General features: G+C 53.9%; 1 protein-coding gene across 3 annotated transcripts in view; it reads left to right on the top strand.

The window, feature by feature from the left end:
- The window catches only part of RNF220 (ring finger protein 220), a 218,138-nt gene that overhangs the window by 159,648 nt on the left and 45,123 nt on the right, over nucleotides 1-13,367 (top strand). The window lies entirely within an intron of this gene.

The raw sequence follows: 13,367 nt of genomic DNA, 5'->3' as shown, positions 1-13,367 counted from the left end.
CCCCCCAGCCCAGGTGCACGGAGGATGGCAGGTGGCCAGTCCCCACCCCTGCCTGCAGAACCAGGGCGTGAAGAGTATCCGGGCTGGGTGGACTCGTTTATGCCATCCATCTCCAGGGGCTCTCCCACCTTCAGACACTGGGATCTCAAGCCTCCTTACCATCATGCCCTTCTACCCAGCCTACCCACTGCCTTTCCTGGGCCTGAGACCTGCTTCCTCTCCCAGAATTCATCAGGCACCCAGAGGACAGGGCCATGTCTTCTCCTGAGGAGCCCCCTGCCTGCAAGCAAGGCTCTCCCCACTCTTGTCTCCTCTCTGATTCACCCTGCCAGGCTATGTGCCGTAGGCTGACCTCCATACCCCACTGGTCAGATAAGAACCTTATCCGACTCCCCTACTTGACTTACACATCCCTACCTGCAGACAAACTTCACACCCTTCCCCAAGCTGAGGTGTAGCAGAGAGGGGGAAAGGATGCGTTAGAATCCCAGTCCCCCCACTTCCCGGCTGTGTGACCTCGGGCAAGTCCCCAAGCTTCTCTGAGCCCAGGGTGCTTATCTGTGAAATAAAGATAAGAACATCCATTCCTTAAAGGACTCATGTCAGTCTTAATCTCACTTATGCTTCCCAGATATCCCAGGTGATGGGGATCACTGTCTCCATTTTACATGTAAAAAAACAGGCTTAAGGGAGGCAAAGCCCTCATCCCTGTATCTACTTCTCTGTCTTTCCCGATAGTTAAACCATATTTATAAACCACACCTAGGCTGGGAATTGCAAAGAAAAGGTGATGCCTTTTTTTTTTTAAAAGATTGATTGATTGAATGATTGACTGATTTTAGACAGAAAGCGTAGGGGCAGGGCAGAGCGAGATCGAGGGAGAGAGTCCTGAAGCAGGCTCCCCTCTGAGTGTGGAGCCCAATGCCTAGATTACACGACCCTGAGATCATGACCTGAGCAGAAATCAAGAGTCTGGATGCTTAACCCACTGAGCCACCTGGGCACCCAAGAATGAGAGGATTCTAAAACAAAGCCCCTGCATTCAGGGAGCTCCTGGCCTGGAGAAGATACAGTGCAGACCAAAGGGGTGCACAGTCAGTGGGTTGAAGCTGAGGCTGCGTGGACAGGTGTGAAGGTTGTGGACCCTGGCCCAAGTTAAGATGTAAAATGCCGCAGGAGAAATGAGGGACAGTCACTGGCCCAAAGCAAAGCCAGATAAGAGGCTGGCAGCCCTGGGAGGGCTGGCCAATGGTATGGTCCTCAGAGGACGCGTGCTCTGTGGGAAGCCCTGAGCTGGGGAGCAGTGCCTGGTGCCAGGATTCACGGGTGTGGTTTATGACGGGCTGGTTCAGCCACTCAGCATGTTAGAAGGACCAGCCTCCCGGGCAGTCACCCATGTGATGCCCCTTGGTGGGGTGGGCAGCCCAGGCCCTGCCAGGCAGAGAGAGTCTAGGGAGGGGGCCGAATGCTTTCCTCTGTTTGCTTCCACTCAACCTCCTGCCCCCAGGCTTACAGTCCTCTGGTCTCCATGAAGTGCAGTATTCCCCATCCTTCGAGGGCCTTCCTCTCAAAGACACCTGTCCAACCTCAAAGTCTCACCAGGGCCTGCTTTAGGCCAGGTCCTGCCCTGAACCTAAATGCAAGTGAGTCTCTGCTTTCTCCAATGCCCCCTCCTGACTGTTTGCTCCTGGCAGGCCCAGGACCACCCCTAGCCTCCCTGGTGTTCTTTGAGCCCGGGCACACCCCCCTTCCCGTGGTGCTGATGTGCAGCTAGGAAGGCTAGGCCTGAGCGCATTTGATATCCCTCACTGTGCCATGCCCTGGTGAGAAACCAGACAAGAAAAGCTTAATTACAACGCGACAGGGAAGGCTTGGAGGCTATGGGGACACACGGTTGAGCCTAAAGATTCAAAGAGCAGAGCTTCCCGGCAGAGTTCCCTGTGAGGCCGAGATCTGAAAGGTCTGCCATCCAGACGGAGGGAACAATGCATATAGAGGCCCACAGGTGAGAGAAAATGGCCCACGTGAGAAATTGAAAGGGTTCGGTGTGGCCAGAACCCCGGTGCACATGGCGGGAAGTGGGGAAGAGACGAGGCTGGCGGGTAAGCAGCGGTCTACATGGGAACACCCTTCCGACCTTGCTCAGGAGCCCAACCTTGCAAGTCCCAGCTCCATTACGCGCTGCTGGGGGATGCCAGGCATCTCACCTGATTCCTCTCACTCCCGCATCAGCAGAGTGGGGTAATGACCCAGCCACCTCCACCGCGTGCCAGGATCGAACTGCTTCATGCTGCGCCAGTGCCCAGCTTATGAGAGTCACAGACATGGCCAAGACGCAATGTCCTTCTGCCATGGACTATTCTAGTTGTAAGCCTCAATGCCCTGTCTAAAGATTTGAGGGGGGTCAACAGGCCCATGGGGGTCAAAGGCCCAGGGGAGCCCCCACTAGGTGGTATCACCCAGATGCCATGACCCCTCCATCCTCCTCTATTCCAGCCATGCTCTCAAGCCCTACTGGGCCGTCACTCTGCCTTTTCTTTGGTTGTTGTCCCCCCTTCTTTCTCTTGCCATCTATCCTACACTCCAGATTTCTGGCACCACCTCCTCCTCCAGGAAGACCTCTCTACTTCTGAGCCCTAGCCCCATTCTCCTCCTCACTCCTTCCCGCTTCAGCCTTGCAGTGGAATCCTCTGTGCCCAGCCCTGGAGCCTAGGATGCTTTTCTTTCCCAGGCACTGGCCTCCAAACTTTGAGAGTGTTCCAGGACTAAGTTCGGAACAGCTCATGATAAAATGGAAAGGAAAGCAAGAGAAAGGGACCGACCAACCAGTGGACAGAGGGGAGAGAGAGAAGAGGGCAGCCTCTCCCTTGAGCAAACCCTGCCTGAACCGTGGGAGACTCCACTGGATTCCTTTCCTCAGCCCCACTCCGCAATTAGAACTGAGAACTAGGACACGGGAGCCCAGGGCTGGTGACTTTCAGCTGGGGGTGCTGTTGGTGGCGGGGCTTAGAGCCCCAGGGTGCAGCTGGTAACAGGCTGTGCCTGGCCAGGCGGCCCAGCTGCCCCTGCCTCGGGCCCTCTTTGCACAGAACCTCCAGCCCAACCCCCCACACAGCTGCCTTCCTCATGACACAGGCTTGTGTTGTCCTGATGACCACTGACCGCTCTGCCTGGGGGAGGGCTGGGCCTGTGTGGAAAGAGGAACTCTAGTGCCTATGGGCCAAGCCTCCCCAAGGCTCCCCGGGTTATCAGCCTGGTCCCCCTTGCACTCCCAGGCCTCCAGCAGCCCCCGCCACTCCCACTTCCCAGCCAGGCAGGAAGGCATGCTGAGACCTACTCTGTGCAAGTTTTTGTGCTTCACCCTATGCCCACTGGTTCACTGGTTTGAGCAACCTGGGAGGCGAGTAGTATTATCCTCTGTCTCCAGGTATGAGGAAACACAGACTCCCGTAGAGTAAGGCACTTGCCCAAAGGATGCATGGCTAGTAATGCTAAGTAAGGTAGGTTTCCAGACCAGATCTCTCCGACTCCAAAACTCATGTTTCACCCTCCTGGCCTCCTTACTCCTATTCCCTGCCTTTAGCCCAACTCTGGCCCTGGGAGTCTGCCTATGACTGAGCCACTGGGCAGAATGCAGAGAGTATGGATGGGGAAGCGTGCCAATGTAGAAAGGAACAAGATACGAGCTGGAGGGGAGAGGAAAAGGTTTCTCGTGGGGGGATTGGGTCCGGAGCTGCCATGGGAAGTGTCATGACTCGGCTCTCTCTCCGGGTCATGGAAGCGCAGTGGGCAGCCACGGAACAGAACCAGGAGCAGAGCCTACCCAGTCTCCTGCCCCCCGGAGGCCCTGCCACCAGGTCCCACAACTCAACAAGGGGAAGCAAGGCCTCCTCCTCTGTTCCCTCCTATTCCCCAGACCCAGCAGAGGGCAGGGGACTTATGGACCCATCCCCCTCCCCAAATACTTTGGCCAGATGTTTTTAGTGTGGTAGACAGAACACAGCAATAGACTATAGAAGCCAAATGTCCATTTTTGTAGTTTGTTGGGTTTTTTTTCTAAGTAGGCTCCCTGTCCAATGTGGGGCTTGAACTCTCGATCCTGAGATCAAGAGTCACATGTTCTACCCACTGAGCCAGCCAGGCGCCCCAAAGCGTTTCATTTTTAAGCTTACTGGCAACAGACTTTGGACAAGTACTTTTGCCTATCCCGATCTTTCCCCTATCTCAGGTGCTAAATATCCCAGGATATTGGTAATAACAACAGCAGCAATAATAATAGCAAACATTTGACATAAGGGCTTCTACACACCCTGCGCTATTCAAATGACTTTATGCATAACCCCGTGAAGGAGCTACTTCTATTCTTTCCATTTGACAGATGAGAACGTTGAGGCACAAGGAAGTTAAGTACCTTTTCCAAGGTGTTCAATAGGATCTTTTCATTTAAACGTTTGATGAGAAGTGATCTGTAAAACTATGGAGTTATTTTATAAATGTGGAGAATGTGGAGGTGCTCTAGAAATGCAACAGCAGTTTTCCTAAATAGAGCTATTTATAAATGGAGAAGGGGAGAGCTTTTTAAAGGCAGAGGTGTTTGACATGCGTGGCCGTATTTTTTATTACTCTGTGCCTCCCAGCGTGAGAGATGGTTCTTCTCTGAGTTGACCTATCTCCTGCACGCTGGGGTTGAGGAGTGGGTCACAGTGGGTAGCCCACCAGGGCAAAACCAAATTATTCCTATTTAAAATTGCATTCCTTCTTTAAAATCACAAAATGTCAGATCTATAAGAATCAGCTTCTGTCGTGCCCGGGAGGGCCACATTGTAGACAGAGCTGGGAAAAGAGGAGAGACCCTCAGAAAAACCTTGATTTAGGGGGGAAAAAAAGCCCTAGAGAGTGCTTTGCTTGCTTTACCCCCCTCCAACACACACACACACACACACACACATCCTCCTTTTTCACCTGCTATCAGGGCCGGGCTAATGGATATACTTCCTCCCTGCCTTCCCCACATCCCCAAAAATGGAGTCTTTAGGACAGAGGAGAACATAGAATAAGGACAAGACTTGCTGCGTTCCCCAGCAGCAAGGGACCTTCCAGAATATGTGTGGAAATCCCTAATCTCAACTAGACTGCCAAATCGCGTTTCCCCTCTGCAATGCCTGGACCAGCCTGATGAGGCAAATGTTCTCAGATCCTATTGCCCTACTTTCCTGGCTCAAACTGGTGTTGAGAAGAAAGTATGGCAGAGGATCAGGAAGATTATCAGAGAGGCTAAGGGGGCATTCAGTCTTGGGACAGAACTGAAACAATGGATAGTACAGTTGTTGGATTTAGCGGGGCACAAGAGTTGAGCTGAGGTCGATATCAGGATATAGCTCTGATGGTGGGAACTGGGGTTATCTGGGGGAATTGGGATTAGATTCAGGTTTAGATTTAAATTTAGGAGTTAAGGGGCACTGGGGTGGCTCAGTTGGTTAAGCTTCTGCCTTCAGCTTAGGTCATGAACCCTGTGTCCTGGGATCAAGCCCCATTGTAGGGCTCCTTGCTCAGGGGAGAACCTGCTTCTCCCTCTCCCTCTGCTCTTGTGTGTACACATGCTTGTTCTCCCTCTCTCTCTTTCTGTCAAATAATTAAATAAAATATTTTTAAATCAATAAATAAATTTAGGAATTGAGCTAGGTGGTCAGACTGGGTTGCCTCAGAGGACTGGAGTTAGGTTTTGTATCAGAGCTTCCCTACAAACTGCCTGCTTCATGTTGGTCTCCAAAAAGAGGGCATCCTTAAGAGTTAACCCCGGTCTCTGGTCTAGGAGCTTTATTGAAGAAATAGGAATGAGGGTGCGGGTTGGCTTTAGAAGGAATCGCAGTCGGCGTTCCCCATTTAGGGAGCTGTCCAGTCTAGAAGCTTGCTCCTCAGAGGGTGGTCCACAGAACAGCTCCACCAGCTCCACCTAGGAACTCTGGAGAAACGCAACAATCTTCGGGACCCACCTCAGAGCTACCAACTCCGAATCTACGTTTTAACATGACCTTCTAAGAGTTCTGTACCCTTAAAGCTTGAGAAGCCCTGGAGAAGCTTCCCTGGCAGAGAGACCTGAGGCGAGGGCAGGAAGGCCAAAGGGCATCCAGCCCCTAGGCTTCCTACAGGGCCCCCTGCCTGCCACCCCCTCCCACTGCTGGAGCCACAGCGACACCTACTGGCCATGGGCACCTAGGCCGCCCCCTCCAGGACTTGTGGACCCTATGGTCCTGCCCTGCAGGGCCTCCGGTGGGCGTTCCTGAATTCTAGGGCTTTGGCTTCCCCAGCTAGGCTGGAGCAGGTGTTGCAGGGACCGGGGCCTGGGAGCTGGGCAGGGCTGCATGCAGGTTGGGGCTCTGAGGCCTCCGCATGAAGAAGGCAGGGCAAGAGCACACAGGTGGCCTCTCAGGGGCCCAGAGCTCCGGACACATGCCTACCCCTGGTGACTTTCCACCCTCAGCAGCGAAGTTTGCTCCCTTCACTGGCCCACCCCTAGCCTACACGGACAGGGTGCAGCTTCCTGTCCCAACCAGCGTACCTGTCCCAACCTGATGCCTCTCGAGTAGGTGGGATTTGAACCTATGTCTGAACGATTCTTCCTGGAAGTGGACTTTAAGGAACTCCAGGTGAAAAGCAGCTCGGGGAAGGGGAGCAGCTAGGATATTTCTGGTCCAGAGTGGTTGCTGGAGACCGGATTCCTGTGGCAGAATTCTAAGTCAAAAAGGTAGGCGAGGGTCACAGGGCAGAGAAGTAAGAGGGTGGGGAAGGAAGGCCACCCACTTCAAGGCAAGGCTCAGCTGACCCACCCCGGGGGAACTGATGGTTCCAGAGGGTCCCTGGGCCCGAGGCTGCTGGCCCAGAGCCATCAGGGAGGAGAGGGGGGCCTCATCGAGGCAGGAGTGATCCCGTCCCTCCCGTCATTGCCAGTCCCAGTAACTGTTAAACATGCACACCACCCCGAGCCCTGCCGGTCCGCTCTCAGCTATGAGAAGGGGTTTTCCTGGGAACTAAATGATTGTGATTGCCCACCAGTGTCTGCCATTAGTGGTGATTAGTTAAAACATCAGAGTCTAAACAGTCAATTGGCTCTAATAATTAATACCATGGCTCAGCTGTGACTGGGAGCATGCGAGGGAAGAGAGAAAAAAGAGAAAGGAAGACAGGATTGGCAGGGGAGCCCTGGCTCTCCAGCTACCATTTCTTGACCCACATGCCACGTGCTGGGCCAGGGTGCCTCCAGCTCCTAATTCTGTGGGCTCACAAGACATTTTAATAAATTACTTCACTGAGTTATCATCATCGCCCTGTTAGTCTCCGCTTTCCGGGTAAGAAAAATGAGGCACTGAAAGGAAAAGCCAGTAAATGCTCAGTAACAGGTGAACAAACGGATAAATAAGTGAATGAAGAGCGCAAAACTGAAATTCAAACCCAGGTTAGCCTGACTCCAGGAACTCTGTGGAGGGGGCAAGATGGGAGACACTGCAGAGACAAAGCAAAAAAAGAGAAAATACCCACCCTTCCATCTCCCATCATCTCTCCTTATACACGCTCCCTCTCACACACTTCTCTCTCTAGCACCTAACACACCCTGCTGGCTCCTTACATGCACACACGCGCGCGCATGCGCCCTTTTCCGTCACACACAGAGATCTCCACCAGACACCCCCCCTCCCCTGCCCTCCCCTCACTGTGTGCCCTATTCCGTACCCTTCTCCACACACACTGTGTCCTCTCAATCCCAAGCCTGTCTACACACCCACTCTGTCACACAAGCCTGTTTCACACAAATGTCTCCCACCCTCTCCCTTACACCCGCCCTCCCCGTCCCTGCTCCTGCACACAGACCTCCCCCCAGCTCCCCCTTTCGTATGAACCTCTCCCTCTCCGCTCCTGTGTTCACACCTCTCTCGCGCCCAACTGCTCGCTTGCATTTCTCTCTCACACGCTTCTTCTTTTCTCTCTCTCACACACACACCCCTCCTCTTTCTCGGGGCCCTGTCTGTCCTCTTCGGTGCTGTATTTCCAACTCTTCGAATATCACTTGGCCCATAGTAAGCCCTCAGGGAGTGTTTGGGAAATGAAATCAGCGTACCCACTGCTCTCTCCCTCCTGCATGCACACACACACACACACACACACACTCCCTGCTCTCTCCGTCCACCTCCACCTCACACCGTGCACACATCTCTCACACACACAGGGGCACACTTTGGGCCCTATCCTAGAACTGGCTTCCATCATGCACTCCTGCTCTGTTGCCCTTCCAGGGGTCAGGCCCAGGGGCCTCCAGCAGGGTGGTCTCGGGCTCAGCCTGTGCATCTCTGAACTGTCCCCAGATCTGGAAGAGCCCCGGGGACTTCCCTGCCTGGCGGTGGGGTGGGGGGGGCTCTCATGCAGACCCCTTAGTTATCCTAGAGCGGCTCACTCCCTCCCCACCCCCTCCCTCCCTGGGTCACACGCAGCGACAGAGCGGCCAGTGAGCAGGATGGCTGTGTGTGCCTTGCTATTAATCACCCCTCCTGGTCCGCTAACGAGGCTAATGCGGTAAGTGACAATAGCCCATCTTGGTTCCTGATTTAGGGGCTCAGGACGGAAGCTGGGCTCCTGGGAGTGAAGACGTGAATTCTCCACGACACTAAACCTTCAAATAAATCTCCTCCAGTCAGAGAAGCCCAGGGCACTAAATCCCAAGCGCCGGTAATTGAAACCCTTAGAGCTTTCTTGGGTAGGGAAATTGCTGAGAGAAAGAGAGCAGCACAGGGGTTCTGGGTGGGGTAATGGGCTAGCAGAGAGCCCCGCAGAGGGCTCTGTGACGGGGGAGGCTACTGGAGACCCTCTCTGAGCATGTGGGTATCTGTCAGCTCTGTGGGGGGGAGAGGAGTATGTCTGTCAGGGTTTCTAGGCATGGGATTGTACTGTCCATCTGTGTTCACGTGACCACGGCCCACCTTCTTCACACCAGCTCTGTGGACACTGGTATTTTTCTAGGACAGCTGGAGCTTCTGTCTTTCAAGGGCTTCTCGCTGTCACTGAGCACGAAACCAGGCTTTATTTAAACAAAAGAAATTGACAGCATGACCTCATCGGCCTGCCTTCCCCTCTTCCTACCCCTCCACCCCCCACCTCCACCACCCACCCACCCCATCTTTTACAGTCTTTTCAGACAGTCCCTTCAAGCTCTCCTCCCACCAACAAGGCCGCTGAATCATTCAGCAGCTGCTGCCACCTGCTCTGTGCCAGACCCTGCCTACATCGGGTCCTGAGTCTACCAAGTGAATCAGAGAAACTCCCTGCCCTCAAGGAGCTCAGAGTCTAAAAGGGGAGATAGACAAACAAATCATTGCCATATTATAGGTAGGACGTGTGCGATAATCGATAATTCTAATCGAGATAAAGGCATATAAGAAATAGCATGAAGAGGAGAGTAATTACCATCACCGAAGGCGTCAAAGAGGAAGTAATGTCTGGGTGTGGTCTTCAAGAACAAATAGGAGTTATAGTTGCCTATGGGGAGGTAGATGTCACGAGCACTGTCGGCCGTGAGGACCAGCTGCAGAGAGCTGGCCCTCGCCCAGCCACAGCACACAGCATTGCTGGAAGGGATATGAGGCTGGAGACGGGTTTGCACGATAAGGAGCTTGGAATTTATGCTGTGGGCTTTGGGAGCCGAGGAAGGGTCTTAAGCGGCTGAATGTTAAGATCCTACTTGTATTTTAGGAAGATCCCGCTGGCTGTAGACATAGAACTGGATTAGAGGGGACACAGAGGCGTTAGGAGACAGGAAAGACTGGAGATGATGCCTGAACTAAAGCCATGGAGAAAAGACACCGGGGTTCCTTAGGAGTTAAAGACCGCTCAGATGTAGGGACCAGAGTAAAGAGGCAGATTTCAGATTGCAGATGCAGGGAAGTATGCGGAGGGGGGTGCCACACATGGAAATAGAAAAAGCAGGAGGAGGGCAGGTCTAGAGAAAGACAAGTCCCATCCTGGGCACACTGAGCTTGTAGAGCGGACAGCACATCCAAGTAGAGGATCCGAATCGGTGCACGATGATAGGCATGGGACAGGCCTGGAGGTGGGGATTGAGGAGGACAGTGTGCAGAGAGAGGAGGGGATGAAGACAGGGCCACAGCTCACCTCTGAGAGTGAGGAGGGGAAGGGTCAGGGTCAGGAGCACGGGCTGGAGGGTTGAGTCCAGCCACGTGGCTTACAGGGTAACCGCGGGCAACTTACAGAGATTCTCCACGCCCGTTTCCACGATGAATAGTAAAGTACTTAGCACAGAGGAAGTATTTGGCCGACGTTATCCCTTTCCTTCTTCCTCCTCTACCCAGCTCATACTTAACCCATCCCCTCTCAACTTTACCTCATCCTCAAGGAGGCCTTTCTGGATTCCTTGAGCAGGGCAAATCTGCCTTTATGGGTTCCCATAGCACGTTCACCTCTCCTCGGCACGAGGGCAATTTTACAGTTGTTTGTATAATTTCATTGTATCTGTTTCCTCCTGCTTTGGAAGTTCCAAAAAGACATCAATTTAGACCATGGGACAGTGCCTAACCCATAGAAGGCCCTCGATAAATATTTATTGAATTAACAGATAAATGAATATCAGTGGAGGATCTGTCATAGCGGGCGAATGATGACCACTGAGAATCTGACGGAGAGCAGCCTGATGGAGAGTGGGGGTGGGTTGCAGACCTCAATGAGTTAAGCAGTGCTAGGAGACAAAGGAAGGTGGACAGCAAGCACAACTCTTTGGAGCATCTTAGGTGAACCTGGAAGGAGGAGGGAGAGCGTCAGCTACAAGGCGCCATCCAGAAGGGAAAGAGGAGTTGTTCATATTGTTGTGGGGCGGGGTGACTCCAGGCGTATCAATGCTGATGGAGGGTGGCACAGGAGAGAGGGTCCCACAACCGCTTTCCCCACCGACATAGGCAGGAATGGGAATCTCAACCCAGGAGAAGGGATTATGGCTAGAACAGAAAGATGAACACCTCTTCCACTGAAACTGAAAGAAGAAAGGAGGCCAGTGTGGATCTGGAAGTGGAGGGAATTCATACGTAAGGACTTCAGATTTCTGAGCGAAGTGGGAAGCAAGGCCACCTAGTAAGAGAGAGGGGGACAGAAGATGGGGCGGGGGACCCTGGATAGTAAAATATTATTGGATTATCTCTGTGGGAAAAGGGAGACCGAACTGACCAAGGGCATGTTAAGAGATTGCTTAGTAGTGCTGGGATTGGAAACTGTGAATTTTTATTGGCACATATCTGCGTGATTTTGTGATTTTCCCCAGCTGCGTTTAGCCGCCTGTGTGTCTGAGACCAAAAGGAGACTAGTTGGATGGTGGAGGAGGCAGAGGAAGCAAGAGGGTGTTGCAGTGACGTGCCCTAGGACTTGGGCTAGAATCCATGAGTCAGTGGTGTCTCGGGAGATGGGAGGACAGAGGGAGAGGCAAGTAGGATGGGTAAGAGGCTGTAGGAGGGTAGGGGAGAGAGGGAGTTCTATCACAGAGCAATTCAGGCTGTTGACCGGCTCCTCCAGGAGGAAGTGAGTGCAGGGAAAAACAACAGCCACTGAGGAGGTCAGTGATGGGGTTTGGCATAGACAAGTGAGCGTCCAAGTCCTGGAGGACCATGGAGAATGGGGGACACCAGCAATAAGGGATGCAGGGGAGAACTTGACCTCAGAGCCCATAGGGTGGAAAAACGGTGGGCTGGAAGTGGCAGTGAGCACAAGGAGACACTGCCCTCCCCCTCCTGGCCTGAGGAACCCAAAGTTGGGAGAATAAACAGCCTGCGCTGGGGAAGACTCCAGAGAGAGGTGTCTCCAGAGCATGGCCTGGTTTCCCAGAAAGTAATGAGAGGAAGTAAAGGAAGTACCTAGGGACCGAGGAAGGAGAGTTCACTGGCACGGAACTCAGTCCCGGAGGGCATGATGGGAAGATGGTAAAGAGCCATCATCATCAGTGGGGTCACCTCTGTGCCCTCCTTCCCCGGCATCTCCCCTAAGACTGTCCGCCTCTCCAGCCCACCTCCCCCGACTTGACATCAGTCTTCCTGAACCATCAACTCCCCAACCCACCTCGCAGCGTACATTCCCCGTGCTCCCCCACCTCCTCCCCAGACCCTCCCCTGCCCTGCCCCACCCCAGCCGGCCTGAGTGAGCAGGAACCCCTGCACCTTCATTTCTCAGGTCACTGCTTGGCTAATGGGCTATTAATTTGCTCAATCGTCCCCTGTGAGGCAAACTCAATTTCTGCCAGCCAGTCGTCCCTCCCTGTCGACAGCATGATTGATTGGAGGAACAGCTGTCACCGCCCGGCCGCCTGCTCCCTGCCTCCTTTCCTGAGAGTCCTCACCACCCCTCCTCCTCAGGCCGCTGCCCCGCGCCCACAGAGGCAGCGCACCCCGGCCACCTGCCCAAGGATCTGTCGCCAGCAATGAAAAATGACAGAAATATTTAAGGACAAATAAGGTTTCCCAACGCAATTGAAAATGATTACAGGCAGCTACAGATGGGGCCAATCTGATGCGCAGCAGCAAATCAAATCGAATTTCCTTATCGGCGTATTATTTTAGGCGTTATCTGGCACGTTGATGCAGTTATCAATTCAATTTCAGCCGCCGGTCCGCTGTTTACTGTCTCGCCTTTGCTGGGAAAAGGTAAACATGCTCAGCCCAGCAAATTAATTTCTGGCTGAAGCCAGAGGCTGCGAAGGATGGCTCTGCGGGACCCGCAGCCCCCACCTTGGCCCTGGGCGAGTGGCCCAGGGTGGCCGGGCCTGGGGCAGGCGAGAGCTTGCCCAGGGACCAGAAGCCCCACTAGCCGCCTGCCCCAGCCTGGCCCAGGCCCCCTGAGCAGGATTCAGGGCTCCTAGGAGACTGAGGTGACCGCTGTTGGCTCCGCGGCTGCTGCCAGGGAGAGGTGAAGGTCTCCCATTAATTCCCAGCTAAAAATGACAAATTCATCTTGGACGACAATTAAATGAAGTCAGTAATTGATGCTAATTGATCTCCAGATGCAAGGGCTCCCCTCAGCCTTAGCAGCACGTGCCTGTCTTGCTCACTCTCCCCACCCCAGCCCCCCTCCTCCTCTACCTCTCTGCGGCTCTCTCTCGGTCCTCGCCCAGCGCCCTAAGGCCTTGGGTCTCCTGACCTCTGCAGGTCTGCGGGAGACAGCTGGCCCAGGGCTGGGCTAGCAGGCAGCACCTGAGGCCGAGGAGCTGGCCCGTTGCCCACCCCGCCCCTCAGACACTTGTAATCAGTGCCCCGAGTCCCACCCATCAGCCCAGAAAGCAGGTAACATGCCCTCCTGGCGGTTCAGGATTTATTGCCCACAGCTGCAAA

The sequence above is a fragment of the Meles meles genome, chromosome 1 (genome assembly GCF_922984935.1).
Source record: "Meles meles chromosome 1, mMelMel3.1 paternal haplotype, whole genome shotgun sequence".
Taxonomy (NCBI): domain Eukaryota; kingdom Metazoa; phylum Chordata; class Mammalia; order Carnivora; family Mustelidae; genus Meles; species Meles meles.
Note: the sequence above shows the minus strand (reverse complement) of the source record. Positions and strands in the feature narration are given on the sequence as shown.